Source organism: Pararge aegeria, chromosome 23 (assembly GCF_905163445.1).
Source record: "Pararge aegeria chromosome 23, ilParAegt1.1, whole genome shotgun sequence".
Lineage (NCBI taxonomy): Eukaryota > Metazoa > Arthropoda > Insecta > Lepidoptera > Nymphalidae > Pararge > Pararge aegeria.
The window spans coordinates 5,725,196-5,732,340 of NC_053202.1; positions in this window are offsets into that span (position 1 = coordinate 5,725,196).

Here is a 7,145-nt window from a genome sequence, read left to right on the forward strand (position 1 = left end):
ACACACTTCCTCAGATTATGCAATGTCGAAATTATAAAGATTAAAAGATAAGCTACCAGACCGCACGTTCCGGTTTAAAAAAAAAGAAAAGAACATGGCGGCAATCCGTTAAGACACGCGCATGGCACGCGCGCGTCCCTATACCGATTAAATGTAAATTAATCACGAGAATTGCAGAGATAAGTGGTGAATCCGCAATAAAATATTGAGTTACACGCACGCACATTATCTTTTATTTACGTTTCCGATTGAGCCGTATCGTTTTACGGATGAGTTAGATGATAGTGAAATGTTATTGTTTTCTATGGGAATCCCGCGGTGATTCGGTTAGACGTTGTTGTTTTTGCAAATGGCAAAGGTGGGGTTATTAGGTTTCATGTAGCCTAGAGTCTAATAATAGAAAAGCTATATTGAAATTGCAAGTGAAATTAAGTTTACCAACTAAATCATACTGATAAAATCTTGACTGATATTATAAATGCAAAAGTGTATTTGACTATTTGTATTTGTTGAAAGGACGAAGAGATTTTTTTTTAATTTTTAATACAAACGGTTCGTTATTATTTGTAAAAAAAAATTAATTAAAATGTATTGTAATAAAGCCGGAGGAAGAACGCGAACAACACAAATAAAACAACAAAAATAAAAGCGACTTTTTGACATTTTGTGAAAAATGAACTCTACCTACGAATCTTTCTTGCTTTTATACACAGCACAGCACAACTCCGAACAAGTGTAACGGCCCCAAACGTAACTGGACTAGTGAGATGTTATTGTTTTCTTTGGAATTCCGTGGTGATTTGATCAGAACTTGTTGTTTTGCAAATGTGAATAAGTTTCATTCAGTCTACAGTTATCTAGAAGAGAAACTATTTATTTTGAAATTGCGAGTAAGATTAAGCTAATCAACACTGATAATAAATAATAATTCTACCGCACTCATGGAAAATGCTATTTTTCCTCATTTTGTTAAAACTGAGTTACCAAAACGTCCTGAATCTGCAAAGCATCTCTACCTACATATTTTTTCTACCTATGTTTTATAAATTTGCTTTTTCATATGTCTTTCGGTTTCCGGTTTAACAAAACGAGTGAGGCAAAATGAGGGAGTTACCTTTTGCAGGATAACTGCAACAACCCAAAAGTTCTGAACCTTCATAAATAAATTATGTATCTTCATTCTTTTATGTTAAAAACTACTACTTGGCAATGTGTGCAAACTTAAAAATGTTGTAGAAAATATTTCTTGCTTTTTAGTTGTATAACAAAGTCAGTTCGTTCTGACCAAAAAAGAAATCAACAGGTTCTGACCTGGTGAAAATGGGACGACATAGGCAGTATACCGTCTCAAACAAATAAATATTTTATTAAATCCGTAATGAATTACGGAGTTCTCAGCTAGCAAACATAAAAAAAAAAATTAAAAAATTCGGTCGGTTAACAATAAATAAATCCAACCAAGGCATATTGGCAGAAATATTAAATTGCACATAATTCCTAAGAGTTTACATTACTTTTCTAAAGACATCAATTACTTACTTACCATCAAACGATTGTTTTTTATTATGATTTTTACCGTTTAACTAAATACGAGGGTGTTTTATTGGACACCCTATTTATCTATCTACGCAGTCTCTCAGAGAGTGACAGCCCAATAAATGGCCATTCATCTCAACCACCCGTAAAATAAACATTGTATAAAAAACTTTACCTGTTCCAACACCCCACTTGATGTTAGCCTATGGGCAAATACAGGTGGCGAAAGTTATTGTTGCCAATACTGCCGCTCGGAGATCTGTTTACATCGAGATTATGATGTTTGGAACGTGCTGTGCTGTTTTTTGTTTCGTTGATTGCCATTTGCTGATGATATCTTTTGATTTTATGTTTTCCTGGTATTCGTGGGAAAATCCTACTAATCTATATCCATCTATATAACTATGCTAAAGAGGTTGTTATTTAGTGTGTTTGTTTGATCGTGCTTATCTCTGGAAGTATCAGTCGGATTCAAAAACTTCTTTGCGTTCGATAGAGAAACTTCATCATCATCGTCATATCAACCCATTTCCGGCCCACAACAGGGCACGGGTCTCCTCCCACAATGAGAAGGGGTTAATGTCGTAGTCCACCGCACTTTTGAGAACGTAATGTAGAACTCTCAGGCATGCACGTTTCCTCACGATATTTTCCTTCACCGTTGAAGCAAGTTATATTTCAATTTCTTAAAACGCACATAACTTAGAGAAGTTAGAGGTGCGTGCTGGGAATCGAACTTGGTCCCTCGAAGTAAAGCCGCAGTCCTAGCCATTGGGCTTTCATCGCTTCCACTTTTTAGTAAATAATTATAGTTCACAAATTCCTAATTCCCGTCGACCGAGGGTCACCTGTCGGAAAGTCGATCGTTCGGAAACGGAAGTGTCGGATATCGCATGTCGTGTCCGGCTCGCCTGTAACCCGATAGAGGACGAGACGAGTTTCAGCCCTTTGAGCCGGTTTAATGGGGGTAAATATTTTTATCATCCGCTTTGCGCTTCACTACGATCACTACGTAACTTATTGTGACGCAGTTTAATCTTCTAAACCAAATCAAGTCGCAATGGGTTCTTTATGCATAAGCGCCCCTAAAGAGTTAGTTTTAAAAATAGTAAGCGTCATTGTCTTCAATCCGTAAAATTTGTAAAAAAATAATGTCAAACCATACTATTATATATTGGATAGATGCAGGCGTTACTTTGCGGAAATCCATGATATATTATGAAAATGAAGCTTAATTTTCTATAATCCGCGAAAAGCAGGAGAATTTGTACGGTGTTACGAATAATTGTTTAGATATCAACACAGATAAGGTACTAAAACAGTTATTCATTGTAAAGTCAACATCTCCTGAGGATGCTCCGGTTTCATAGCGAAACGTGCATAGAGGATAATTGCCAAAGATCTGTTTGGTGTGCAGTATAAGGATTGAAGAAATTATAAATTACACCGTACCGATTCTCCTGCTTTTCGCGGAGTAAGTATAGCAAATTAAGCTTAATATTCATAACATCCCTATTCCTAGCCCTACTAATATTATAAATGTGAATGTAAGTTTGTTTGTTACGCTTTCACGCAAAAAATACTAAACCGATCCTCATGAAACTTTGTACACATATTCTTGGAAGCGTTAGAAGTAATATAGAATACTTTTTATCCCGACATTAAGCTCGGTTCCTTTGGGAGAGGGGATGAAAGTGTTTGACGATTTTACATCATAACTCCGACAAATTATAACCGATTTAAATAATTATTTTTGTACTATAGAGGTTAATATGTGTACAATCCTGAGCGGACAGCAGCAAACCCCTCATTTAAGGCTTAGCGATACTGAATACTTTAAACTTTTTTAGAACTACAACTAAACTGAATGCCACATCAAAAACAAAATCAAACGCAGACGAAGTCGCGGGCAATAGCTAGTACTATTATAAATTAAGGAGGCAGTTCGAGATGTGCAAAAAATTCTATGAAATCCATAAATCATTACAAACATACCGGTCTACTACAGGGCACAGGTCTCCTTTCACAAAGAGAAAGGTAATGTATAATGTCCTCATGAGAAACACCGTATTTTATAATTAATAATTATTTGAACGTTATATTTTTCCAAGATCGATTATTTATTAGTATCCCGTGGGAACAATTACCGGCTTTTCTAGGATAAAAATCCAACCAAAAATATCCTATGCCCGTCCCCAGGATCCAAGTTACATATCTGTGCAAAATTACGTCAAGATCGGTGCAGTGTAACATATAGACAAAGAAACATAATACGGACATTTACGTTGAATGGATTAGTATTAATGAATACACTGCTATTGCACACTAAAAAGCAATTAGAGAAAATAAAAAAATAACAACAATACAATTTACGTTAACTTATACTTTACTTTACTTTTACTTTTCAAGCTGTTGCCCGCGGCTTCGTACGTGGTTTTTTGGTTTTTCATGAATCCTGCGGGAACTGTACATTGTCCCGGGATAAAAAGCAGCCTATGTATTAATCCAGGGTGTAATCTAACTCCATTCCAAAATTAAGTCGAATTACTCCAGTAGTTTTTGCGTGAACGAGTAACAAACATCCCTCCAACCATTCATCTATCCATCTATCCATTCATCCGTCGATACAAATAATTATGTAATAACTAGCAATTGTCGGCGATCTTCGTCTGCGCTTATTCCGGTTTTTCAAAAATCCCGTGACAGCCTTTGTTTTTCTCGAGACAAAAAATAGCCTACGTAACTCTCCGTCCTTTAAACTAACTCTATGCCAAAAATCAAGCTGATTGTTTTTTTACTTAGGGCGTGTAGGAAGGACAAAAAAGAAAAAAACAACACTTTCGCATTTGTAATATTATTTAGGATTCTTTCACATAAAAAATATTAAAATGAGCACCTGAAGCTAATGTTTTGGTTCAGAAGTAACACCGTAGGTATCTCTTTTCCAGGTTCCCGTAACTTCGTGTGAGGTGAAGACCACCGGGTCTGGAGACTGAGGAGGCATCACTGTTCACTGAGCCGAGAGGTCACGAGGCATGCCGGGCGTACAATCATACTTCAAATTCACACGCTTTCGCTGCATACTTTTTGCAACACCACTCACTCACTCACTATTATAAACTCTATGTCGCAAAAATTTAAAGTTGATTTCAGAATGTCTTATGTTTAAGTTAAATTTAGAAAAACGCTTTTACATGCAATAGTTTTTGTAGAGTGGACGGTGTCCGTTGTTCACAGGCTTCTTAATTTTTTCTCTATTGCAATGCGATGTCAACTGCTCAAATTACGAATAATAAAATTAAAAGTCTTACAAATACCGCGATGTTAACAAAATTCCGTAGCTTATATTATATCAATTAAAGCAAATCTTTATCGACTTATCTACGCCCGAAATTAATAATAAATCCAATTCAAAATCTTCGGATTAAAAATTAAATTATCTATATATATAAAAATGTTATGTTGGTTTGTGTACGCTTCAAAAATTCAAAATGTTCTGCATCGATCGAGCAAAAATTTTAACATGGTATATAATTCGCATCAAGGATTGTTTTTATCTATTTTTTGCATCAGTCACAAATCCGCGACCGCGATCGGCTGTGCACCAGTGACCGCGCCATCTGCCGAAAGCGAGAAAAACACCTATATATTTCTCACTCTCCCCCGTAGATATTAAGAAACATCATTATCATCTTATCACCTTAATAAAACATTTTTAAGTTCAAGTGACATCGTTTTAATTTTTGTGTCATATTTATTATAACTCAACTATATTAGATGTTTTCGTTTCGTTTTTTCGTTTCCTCCCTACCTCAGAAGGAAAATATCGTGAGGAAATGCAGGTTTCCGCCTGAGAGTTCTACATAATGTTCTCAAACCTGTGTGGAGTTCACTAATCCGCAATGGGCCAACGTGGTGTACTTAACCCCTTCTCATTGTGGGGGGAGACCCCTGCTCGGTAGTGGGCCGGTAATGGGTTGAGATGGTGATGATTCATAAACATATTCATCAGTTATCTTAGAGCACATAACACAAGCTTCGCTTACTCTGGGGCGATGTGTGTTTTGCCATAACATATTTATTTATTCATTTAAAGGTGTTTGTATACTAATCTGCACCAGACCAGCCTTGTGGACTACAGCTTAAGCCCTTCTCATTTTTACTTGTACATGTACAAGTAAATTCAAAATTTTTTTTTCATCTAGGCCTATCACAGGCACTTATGAAGCGTTCATACATATATGTTTACATAATTGTAAGGGGATGGTGATAACTTTGCTCGCCAACTTAAACCTAAAGCTACGAGGGTTCCAAACGCGCCTTGGTCTTAGAAGAAGAGCCCACAACAAACTTAACTTAGTTTATTTATATTAAGCTATGAAGCTAGAGCAATTCACACCCAAGCTTTTTTATCGTTTAAGTAATCCTTAATATTATAATAGGATTTTTCTGTAAGCTTACGTTTTATATTAAGTAAATTTTAAATTAAGTAAAAGTAAAATAATTATAAAACCAAATACGTACCTCACATCTTATATTTGTGTGTGTGTAATAAATGTAATGTTAATTCCATTAGGTATATTTATAAAAAATAAGCTTTCAAATAAATAAAAAAAAATTGTTATATATGTATATAGATTTATATAGTAACACTACGTATTTGTTTTGTATTTTTACTTATTAAATTATTCCTAAAGTGAGTTCTGTATCTTATTTCTTTATCTAAACACAATTAATTGAGTTAATACGAACTTGGAAGTCGGTTTATATATTTTGTCTCATCTGCAGTGGCGTGCACTGGATTTCTTACCAGGGTATGCATACAGCAGGAATATTGCATAAAATGGCAAAAATCCTCCTCTTATACGAGGAATATATAAAATTTAGGGTAGGCAGTGCTTTTGTGCATGTATGAAGTGCACGCCACTGCTCATCTGTATATAATTATGTCTTTGTGTCATCATCATTTTAAACACATTACCGGCCCACAAAATGGCACGGGTCTCCCCTTAGGATGAGGAGGGTAAAGTTAATAGTCCAACACTCTAGACAACTGAGGATTGGCAGATTTCTCGCACCTTTGAGATCGTTATGGAAAACTCTACACTCTAGACTCTAAGCAAAACATTTTTTTTTTTTATTAATGTAGTTACAATTCATTGCTGGTGTGTCTTATGTATGGATAAATAAATAAATAAACTCTCAGGCATACAGGTTTCCTCACGATGTTCTCTTTCACCTTTAAAGCGTAATTTTCAAATTCTTTTAATCAAAAACACACATAACTCCGAAAATAGTCTTTAGATTGATTGGTTAAAAGCAGAAGTATAACCCTCGCTATTTATCATATCAATCCATCACCTATAGAGCATGGGTTTCCTCCCGTAATGAGAAGGGTTTGGGCCGTAGTCCACTACGCTGGCTCAGTGGGGAATGGTGGGCTCCACACGCCTTTGAGAACATTATGGAGAACTCTAAGGCATGCAGGTTTCCGGTTGAGAGTAAGTTATATTTTTATTGCTTAAAACGCACAAAACTTAGGAAAGTTAGAGGTGCGTGCTGGGATTTGAATTCGGTCACCCCGAAAGGGAGACTGAAGCTGTAACCAC